We start from the raw sequence: 11,579 nt of genomic DNA, 5'->3' as shown, positions 1-11,579 counted from the left end.
AAAGTTAGTAAAAATTGTACTGTACGCATTTTCTTGATATGCTCATAATTATGGATTTGCATTTCTATTTATCATGCAATACAATATTCATAGATTACTATTGGATTATACTTGCTGGGCCCCGTGCTCACCGCCATTTTGGTTGAAATATTTCAGAGCTAATTATGGAGGACGCGGATATCGAGGAGTAGCAGATTCGTTTTCCTATTAGTATTGTTTATTCTATTATTCCTAGTTGGACTTAGCCCCTGCGAGGGTTTTTATGCTTAAAATTAGTGTATGGACTTGTATTCCTAGTTGGCCTGTGATAATTGTAACTTTGGATTATTTGTTTGGATTATTATGGTATTTCTAGACTTATCGAGTAAGTTTCGTTTTTTTTTTTATGGATTATTACTTTGTGAGATTATTTTATTAACAGGTCATGTGAGAATCACATAGAACTCTCCATTTCAGGAACACGTGATTTTTGGAAATAAGTGCTTCACTAATACTTCCCGCTAAAGGGTGGATTAGTTAATTATTTGAGTAAGTTTCGTTTTTTTATAATAAATTTGAGTACTTGCATAATTGAGTTCATCATCTCTTCCAGATTTTTGGTTTGGCATAATCGAATTCCTACCTCTTATGTATACTTTGACATAATCTAAATAGAACGCATTAATCTCTTTCTTTCTTGTATAGTTTTAGATTATCTAATGGCCGTTTGGTTTCGTGTGTTTTAAGATGCAATTTGTAGTGCTAAATTAGAAATCAATTATTGTTATATGTTCCCTTTTTATTTCTCATTAAAGATTAAGAGAATGCACTTGCATATACCTAATTAAAGTGGATATCAAGATTAAGTATATGTGAGAAAAAGAAAGATTAAGTATATGTGAGAAAAACTGATTTCTATATTGCACTTTATATCTATAGATACAGTTTTTCTAACCACATAAGGTCAAATGATATTTTGTCTTTTGTTTTTTTTTTGGGTTCATGTTTGTGAGTGTGAGTGCGAGTGGGTTGTAATGAAAGGAGAATTCGAGATCCAGCGACTAAACACCAATATCACTTTAAGGAAAAATTAGGGACTAATCACTGGTTAAAGCAGTTTTCAAAGTTCCTCTCTTTGTATCTTTTAAAACATTGCTTTTAATAAATCTTAATTGGGGTCTGATCCCCATTTATACACCAAATGTTAATTAGGTAGAGGGTATTAATGAAAGAGCTAATAAAAATATTTTTATATAAAATTTTGTATTTAATATCCTACTTGTTTTAATATTTATTTTTTGTGCGCTATAATTGTAATATTTATAAACCACATTTTATATTTTATTGAAATTGTTAGATTTATTAACTAAACTTAAGTAAAGGTGTATGTTATTTTGAAGTGTATTATGAACACAAATTGTGATACAGTAGGCTTATATGGATAGGTGTGATCTCTCATTTTGATATATTTATTAAATTGCATAATTATTTAAGTACAGAAGTGGTGCACTTTTAGATAAGAAAACTTGTTCCATTGCAAAATATTTTGTCTTATGATGATGTAAGAGTGATTGTGTGTGCAAATTTGGATCAGCAGAAAAAAAAAGCTTAGAAAGCAAAACAGGGGTTAATTATATTAAGTATTTACCAAAATATTAGATAGATACCTTACCACTATTAGGATAATACTCAGAAATGATCGTTTAAATGAGTATTCGAATATATACCTAACAGATATCTTTCTAGTTTGGTCTAGTTAGCATAAACAGAACCTATGATCGCAAACAGAACGATGGTAGTCTATAAGAAAACTTTATGTATTTAAAAGATTTATACTATCAAGTTGTCAATTTGTTACGGACTAGATTTGGACTGATTTGGATGTAAGAAAATTATAAATATTTTGATGTTAGTAGCCTCATGAGATAGAGTTCTAATGGCTCTAATCTCACCTAAATCGGAGGTTATGATAAAAATTAAAAATAAAATAGTGGAGATAGGTCAGAATAGGGCAGAATGATAAATATCTGAAATTGCGGCAGTCGTCGGAGGATGGCAGACGGCCAAGAGTGGTAGTGGATGGCCATAAAGTAGGGTGGCTGCTGGAGGAAGGTGGTGGCTAGGGTTTGGAAGCTTTGAAGGTTCTACAGCTATGATCTACTCCTAGAAAGATAAAAATGATCTAACGGCTATAATAAAATGGTAAATGCAGTAATAAAAAAAATAATTAAAATTAATTAATTCTCAATGCTTGGATGCTTGGATTATTGGATGAATAATAAGTCCTACTCGGACTTAGCCCTAAAGGCTAACACGGCTCGAATTAGAACTTGCTTTAAATGCTTAAATGACTTAATTAGACTTGTCTTAAAGGCTTACTTAACTTAATTAGACTTGTCTTAAGGGATGATGCTGTGACTTATTTGGTCTTGCCTTAAGGGCTATTATGACTTCTTTCGTCTTGCCTTAATGGCTTACATGACTAAATTAGACTTGCCTAAAAGGCTTACATCATGAAATAATTAAAAAAATAAATTGACTCAACTTGACTCAACTTAACCCACATGGTCGGATCGTAACAATCCACCATGCTTCTGACCACCTTGTCCTCAAGGTGTCCATGGTGGTTTCCAAACCTTCGTTCACTCTCAAACTTTATGTCCTCGATTTTCATATGGATCTTGTCTGCAACATAGAGGAGGGGCCCATGGTGGGTTCTACTCTAGAGCTCGCCGTTTTGAGCCATAGTCTATCCTAGTCACGGTTGGCTCAAACCAAATTCTAGCCATGGGTGGTTCGAGCCTGGGTCTTAGTGCATACAGTTTAGGCCATGACTTGAGTATAGATAGTCCGAGGAAGGGAGTGGATGTAATGGCTTGGACTGGGAGCACCTGGATCGCCTTCAATGGAAGGCAAGAGTTTTTGGCCCTAGCTTCCACTGCGAGTGGGGAAGATGGCATCACGACCGTTGCTAGGGTCTGCTCTGGTGTTGCTACGATGGAGGGCTCGATCTGCAAGGATGGCGGGTACTCCACCGCAACCAGAGAAGGGTTATCGCGATTTGGATGGTCTTCATGATTTCACCATTATTAGTACTTGAAGGTGGAGGTGGTGCATGTTCCATAATGGCTAACGGCGGTGGCGGCGCGGGGTGATCGTGCTGAGTCGAAGGGCTGTCGCCAAGGCTTGAATAGCCTCCTTGATGGATCTAGTGACCTCATTAGAAAGATCTTTAAAAAATGCCTTCGCCCATGCCAGCGATTCATCGTCTTCTGTTGGTGATGGCGGCGGGGGTGCCAGGTCAACTCCCATTGGAACGGAGATGAGATCCTGATCATGTGTTCACCATTGTCTCAGGAATGTCGGCTCTAATACCAATATTTTGGACCAGATCTGGATCGATCTGGAGGTAAGAAAATTATGAAAGTTTAGGTGGCAGTAGGGTTGTGAGTTAGAGTTCTAGTGGCTTTAGTTTCACCTAAATCGAAGGTCCAGATGAAAAGTTAAAAATAAAACAGTGGAGAAAGGTCAGAATAGGGCAGAACGGTAAATATCCGACGTTGCGATAGTTGTCGGAGGGTGGTGGACGGCCGTAAAATAGGGTGGCTACTAGAGGAAGGTGGTGGCTAGGGTTTGGAAGCTTTGAAGGTTCTACAGCTATGATCTACTCCTAGAAAGGTAAAGATGATCTAACGGCTACGATAAAATAATAAATGCGGTAATAAGAAAATAACTAAACTCAATTCATTAACAATGCTTGGATGCTTGGATTATTGGATGAATAACAAAGAAGCCCTGCTCCTCTATATATAGAGGTGGGGTACAATAAGTCCTACTCGGACTTAGCCCTAAAGACTAACACAACTCAAATTCGGACTTGCCTTAAAGACTTACATAACTTAATTAGACTTGTCTTAAAGGCTTACTTGACTTAATTAGACTTGCCTTATGAGCTGCCGTGACTTATTTAGACTTGCCTTAAGGGCTGCCATGACTTATTTTGATTTGCCTAAAAAGCTTACATCATGAAATAATAAAAAAATAAATAGACTCGACTCAACTCGATTTAACTCGACTTGACTCGACTTAACCCATGTGGTCGGATCATAACACAATTTCATCACGAGGTTATGAAACTAGTAATATGTATTTTAGAAGAATGATTGGAGATGAACTATGTCGAGTTAATCTCTAGCATGAGTAGGCATATGATAGATATATGATTTGAGATTGCATTACATTATATTTTTTTTGACTTTCCTTACTACCTAAATTCATGAGATGCCTGATTTATTATAGTATTGGGAAAATGCATATGATCTATCATTTAGAAAGAAAGTATAAAATCTCATTGATTAGGATAATTGATAAAGTAGGGATACCCAAGTTGGTGCTAGGGTTAGGGGTGCTTGGAGGTAGAATGATCGATGTGATCCTATGGCATACATCCGACGTGAGTAGTTAGGTGCATAATACACATTCGAACACATGTCGTTTGCTAGGATATATGTGGTGGGTTATTCTCATGTGATTTTCATTAGCCGGTAGGTAACCGATTTGAATGGATGTTGATATACCCTTAGTCTATGGCAGAATATGATTATAACTAAGATACACTTAGCATATATAGAGTTTATTTTAAGCCTTCATGCAGTACTGTAAGATTGGGCACTAGGCTATGCATGGTGGTTAATATGATTTTGTCATTCAGAGTTGATATTGATGATTTTGATATTAAGAAATGTATTGATTCTTTCATATATTGATATATATAATTATCGAGTGGTTATCATGCATCAAATAATAATAATATACTTGAGGAAGTTGTAGTATTGTTGCATCATTGGATATATATATATAGTCCTTGAGGATATATACACATGCTCATTCATGACATAATACTTCTTTCTAATTCATATTATCTAGTATATAATTTACTCTTTATTTGGCATGATTAATTCAAGACAAGGTTTATTTACTCAACCTTTATCTCGTGAATCTCTGTATTTAATTTCTAATCTTATCATATATGTGATACCTAATAATGATTGAAATATCGTGAAAAGACATTTTAGAACAAAAATGATGTGAGTTAGGCGTGAGATAGTATAGAAGATCGTTTATGTAGAAATTGAGTTGTACCTATGTTGTAGTATTTGTATTCTATTATATTATACAATGATTTGTGTAATACATGTAGGATTATATTTTACTCATGTATAAGTCGTAACTTAATGGTTTGTGAGTCTTGCAAATTATGTACTGGTCTAATATTGTTACTATAAATTGGGATATTTATATGCTATTATATTTATGTGAATTGTAGTATGATCTCTAGGATGGATTATCTTTATTACATGTTTATCTTTGTGTTACCTCCTTGTCCGCCCTATCACGTGCATTATGCGTGCCATATGGGACCTTGGGCAAGCACATGGCCACTGGATAAGGGCATATTACTAGCTCTTCTAGCCTGCACGTGAACCTTGTGGAGGAGGGCACATGGCAAGTTTGGGGTGTCTTAACTTGTTATTGGAGCCTAGGTGCAACCTCTAAGATGATGAATCCAATCTGAGATGCAGTTCTAGAGAGAACTAAACATGAAAATTTTGAATGCAATGCTGGTTGATCTAACTATTGAAATAACTTGAGATTTGGATGTTATTCCTCCAAAAGTCAGGAATCTAACTCAATTGAGATCTCATCATTTGGATGGCAAGATCGCAAGTTAGGGTAATACAATGATTGAAGGTCTGGATGCGAGATGGATGTGGTTGGTGGAAAATGGTGAGATGGCTAAGGTTAGGTCATGGATAGTGGTAGATGGCTGAGATGGATGTAGGTAGTGTTGGAGCTAGATGAGAAAGGAGAAGGGGACCGAACGTACGAGTGGCGGTGGCCATGGCCAAGGTCAAAGCTCGGCGTAAGGAAGATTGCATGAGAGGGAGAGAGAGAAGGGGAGATAGGATTAGGGCAAAGGTCCAATTCATTCAATAATTCTCAAAGTGGTCTACACCTAAGTATTTATAGGAGGCCACGGTAAAAGTCAGTTCAGCTACCCCAACCACATCAACTTAAATCTAACTAAGAGCTAAAAGAAAATGCACCTAATACAATGGCTAAATTGCAAAAGTAAACAATCTAATTAGACTAAGGGGTTTCAACCCATACTTCCATCACCTTGGCCTCAAGGTGTGAAATCTAGAAAGTAGATAGTTAGATCAATATAGATGTGATTATTAGGGTAGCTCGCAGAAGCACAGAATATAGATTTATTTCTTATGTTTGTGAGAAGATAGTTGAATTGCTTGTGCTAATGATGATATGGATACATTGATTTATTATAATTTAGTAGTTTGATTTATTATAATTTAGCAGTTTTAATTTAAATTTATTATGGAGATAAATGCAATTTAGATGACTATTTAGATTTGGTGTTATAGTATTCAATTGAAGATCTAGTCATTTCTAGAAAGTAATCGAGATTTGATTTTTATGTCCAAAGGTAATTAAAATTATTTTTGGATTATTACTTCATAAATTCATCTAATGGAATTATATTTTAGGATTTAATTATTATTTACGCTTTCGTGTTTTCTCTGGTGTTTATCCTAGAGATTTGCGGCCATCTGTTCCCGGATCAAGATGTGACAGAATAATATCAGAGCCATGTTTCGATCCTAGGACCTATGGGTATGGGACCAAGTGGACTCGTTCATTAGCTTGATAAGCCACTTGATTAGCATCTCCAATCTGGCCCTATGGTGCCTCCTACGTTGTGCCAACACTTAGACTGGCTTAGGTGGTCCATCTCCTATTGTTGGTTTGTTGACTTAGGTAAAACTTGATGGTTGACTCGGGTCTAACACGGCTCTTAAGGACCGAAACATGGTAAATTAGACGGATCCGAGCTCCCTAAGGTAACTCCAATCGATAACTACATGTCCAATCCTTTCCACGATCCATTAGGGTCCAAAAAATTTGTAATTCAGCTTCTAATTTTGGAATCCATTAGGGCCTCAAGATAGCTTGACGATAGGGTTGAGACTGCATGTAGACCGTCTAACGCATTTCAAATTCTTTCTCATGTCGACCTTTGTCGTAAGTCTATTTCATCCGATTTTGAGTTGTTTCTAAATGAGTCTTCAACCTCCTCAGCATTTCATCTCGGTCCACTAGCTTAAGATCTTAGTCTAGTCCAAAGCTGCAGGCCGATTGTATGCATGCAAAATAGGTGTGTGAGCATGTAAACTACCTCAAATAGGGTCATTCATGTGCTCGAATGGTGCAGCATATTGTATGACCATTCAGCCCAAGTTAGGAACTTGACCCATAAGGATGGAAGGATTCATCAAACAGACTTGCCAAGATATTGATAGATATGGGAAGTATCCATAACTTCCTAATAAGAGACTCTTGAGGAAGATAGGCTTGGAGGTGGAGTCAACGATAGGATTCGACGTGATTATAGGCAACGACACAGCTCTACAAGTCAATCGTGTATGCCATCGAGTATCACTAAGGGTGCAAGGCTTTGCCTTCACCCTCAACTTGTACCCATTGGCACTGAGAGGAGATGACTTGCTGTTGGGCATTCAATGGTTCCACAGGTTGCGTAGCTTACGGTCTGTCAATTTCAATTTTGGACCTAACTCTCACATTCTAGCGCGACAATGAAATCGTGTGACTAGACGGCAACCAAAAGCATCTACTGAGCTCAGGAGCTTGTTGCATTTTTCAGTTCTGTCATTTCCATTTTTACAGACCAAAGGAGAGTTGGTGAGGATAATCCAGAGGTAATCAAGTTGATGAAGGAATTGGCTAAGGACCCGTCGAGCCATCCGAAACTCAAGACCCGTGATGGACTACTACTTGAGCATGGCTAATTCGGGTGCCTGCAGATCCAAGGCTTCGGTGGGCCTTGATCACTCACTTTCATGATGCACCTATTGCTAGACATGAAGAGACCTTGGGCACCTACAATCAGTTAACTTAAAGTTGTACTTGGGCATTAATGAAGACTGACGTGAAGAAATACATGTACAACTACAAAACTTGTCAAAATGTCAAGGCTGAAATAGTGAAACCGGGGCTGCTAGAACCACTCCCATTACCTAAGAAAGTCTAGGAGAATATATCCATCGACTTCATCAAAGGGCTACCAGAGGTCAAGGGACGACAGTCCATGATCTTGGTGGCGGTGGATTAGTTGAGCAAGTATATGTACTTCGCAACATTAGCGCATCCATTTTTAGCAAAAACGAGTTGTTGAAATTTTGTTTGTGAGGTGTTTCAACTACATGGCATGCCCAAGTCTATTGTTTCAAATTGGGACTGGAACTTCATTAGTGAATTCGGGACCAAGTTCTTCAAGTTGCAAGGTGCCAAGTTCACGCTTAGTTCAACTAGTTTTTGGTGCCATGCCCGAGTATGCATGCGTGCAATGAGATATCAGCTTCTATCTCTTCTTCATTCTCCTCCTTCCTTGCCACCATTAACTCTTGAGACTCCTCCTCTAGACATTCCACAGCAGCAAGGTCCTTCCTACCGGGCATGTGCACAGCTATTCACTCCCCTCCCGACTCCTCCTTTTCTCCCTTTTCCTTCCTCCCTCACCTCGCAATCACCATTCTCCCCCTTCTTCTTCCCATCATGTCAAAGCGCCTGCGAAGCCTTTTGACTTATGGTTCGATTAATCGATAAGTCTTCTTCCTTTCTTTTCCTTGTTGCTAGTGCCATTGAGTGATCGGCCGGCCGGCTGATAGCCTCAATCCTCCCTGTTGGCCATGATAGCATGCCCTCATCGTCCCCTTGCTGGTGGTACCCCAATGAGTTGTTTCTCCCCTCAGTTGAGGCTACACATGTTAGCCTTTCTCATCAGCTTGCGGGCCTTTTTTTGGTCATCTCCTCAGCGTCTCCTATCCCCAATTGGTTGGTAAATTTCCTCTTCATGAGGCGAAGTCTTCAGTGCTCTCATGGCCCGATCAGTAGCAATGGCGACCTCCATAGCCGTCGGCTATGGAGAAGGTTTTTCCTCACAGCCGGCTGCTCTAGTCAGCGAACCCTCGGGTTGTGTGCACTCCCGTTGATCTTCTCATCCTTCTAGGATGGTTTTCCATTGATCTCCTCAGTAAGAGCTCTCTTCCTCATCGTCAAGTTTTTGCACCTGAGATGAGCTCGTGCTTTGTCGCCAGCATTGTTGGCACCTCATGTGTTTCTTCCCTGATAGAAAAGGGTCGGTGGGTCTGTGGCCCCGAGTATCAACGGTGGCATTTGCCGGCAACCACCCCTTGTTCTCCTCGGTTGGCCTTCTACCAAGGGTGAGGAAGGAGGGGGAAGGAGTGTGGTTGGGCTATGCTAGGTGCAACCCAGCGTAAGTGGCATTTTAGGGTTAATTGCTTTGAGGCTTTGGGCTCAATCTTAGTGGGTTTGTGTTGGGGTCTTTTAACTTTGAGCTGACCCAAGTGAATTAGTTGCTCTTTAATTTATTTTAATTTAATTAATTTATTGTTGTCAACTTGAGCTTTAATATTAATTATCAATAGGGAGTGGCTTTGTTAGTTATAATAATTATTATAAATCAATATTAATAAATGAGGAAGTGGTATAAGAATACTTCTACTAATTTGTCCGTAATAAGGAATTAACTCTAATTGGAGATTGATAATCATATTAAATGTGTTTTTATATTCAATAAAGTATGTTAATTAAATGTGGTCTATTTTTATTTACTTTAAATTGATAGTAATTAATAGAACAGTAAATATAATGATAATTGTATTAATAACCCTTAATAATGTGTTCGACCATCAAAATTAGTATAACTAGCTCTACTTGATTAATAAATGTAAGAATTCCTAGGTGGAATTACCCAAACTTATAATGATTGTCAATATGATTATTTAATTAATTAATGGCAAGAGCGCTTATATTTATTACTTTTATTATCAATATAATTAATACCATGCGAGAATGATCTGTAGTATAGTTGGAGTTGATTAACTTCAAAACGATGTCAAGCAAATTTTTCACAGTCTAAGAATAGTGTAGTATTGAAGTGATGTTTGACTTTATAATTTTATGACATTCATATCATACATGTGCAGATATTTATTTACCATTCAATATAATTATATTTATTTTACAACTTCATAGTTATTCATAGATTTTTGTACATTTATGAGTATGATAACTTTGATGTGCATGCCCGTATGATTGATGATATTGATTACCGCACTACTTGCATGTGTCACCACATAGTTAAGTCCTGACTAGGCAATGCCCTCTACTCACTTAGCCCATAGGGTGTATTATATGGTACTTATATTTAGCAATCTGCACTTGAAGTCATTAGCCTCTGTAGCATTTAGGTGATCACACTGTCTTAGTGGAGAATAAACACTAGATGATTTAAAACTATGATTGAGAGATAGTGGTCATAAACCTAGTAGTACTCGATGATGTAAGGTTAGGACATCCACGAGTTATGTGCTCTTGATTCCACTATGTGTGATATTTTCACTATGTGCAATGATGATGATGGTAGAGATAAGGTTGTAGGCTTATGATTGAGGTCATTAATCTAATGGCCATAAACAACCAGCTATATACAGCATCGCCAAGCATGTACACAGTGATATTACCGCAAGATATCTATCCCTTTTTGATGTAAAATAATGTCCGAGCATATGTTTATTATGTGATTGACAGCTCTTTGATCACATGTTTATTTATGTGATGGATAGCTTTATGAGTATGTAATGATAATTCATGATTGACTCTGTGTGAGCCTGAGATTAAGAATTTGACAATTAGAATAATACACATCATGTGTTCCTTTGTTAGCTCCAAACCCTTCACGAAGATCTATCATCACATCATCGTCACCATTACATACCTTGCCATCATGCAAAGCCGACCCAAATTTCCTAAACCTCCATCCTCACTTCATTTAACCTAAAACCCTCATGAAAACTTAGGAATACCTTAAACCCCAGCATATGCACTGTGGGGCTCTATGCCCGATTTTGTAACATCGAAGACAAACCAAACTATTTTGCCAACCGACAGCCCAATAATCCTTCTCTCAGCGAAAATACCCAAGAAACCCTCTGTCTTACCAGGAACCCCTTCAACTCTTTTTGTAAACCAAAGAATTCTAAACCGCCCCTCACTACTCCATTACAGAGGACGTCTGTGTAAGACCCCTCTACAATCAACCACCACTTTCCCCAACTTCTATTAAACAACACCCCCTTACTCTTTTCAGAAAGTGGGGTTTAAGTATCAAGATTACCTTGAATATTGCTCTTCGCATCTAATACACGTGCATAACACTCAGGACCTAGATTTGAACTAGATGAACTTAGATTAGGATCAAGAGAATCTGATACCGAAATGGGCGAAGGGAGAGGCCAACTCTCTGTAGGTTTCTTATCGTGCAGCGGCCAAAAGAAATTGTAGGCAAGTTTATGCTCATACTGACAAGTGCAGAAGATTAGAACAAATTTAAGATCCTCATAACGTAGATGCTAATTCGACCAACTTCTCTCTTATAATGGTGATGTTGCAGCACACAATTGGACTCAAAAAATCTCAAT

Source organism: Typha latifolia, chromosome 5 (genome assembly GCF_019914945.1).
Source record: "Typha latifolia isolate L0001 chromosome 5, TyphaL0001v2, whole genome shotgun sequence".
NCBI lineage: Eukaryota > Viridiplantae > Streptophyta > Magnoliopsida > Poales > Typhaceae > Typha > Typha latifolia.
The sequence above is the reverse complement of the archived record's forward strand: the minus strand, read 5'-3'. Positions refer to the sequence as shown.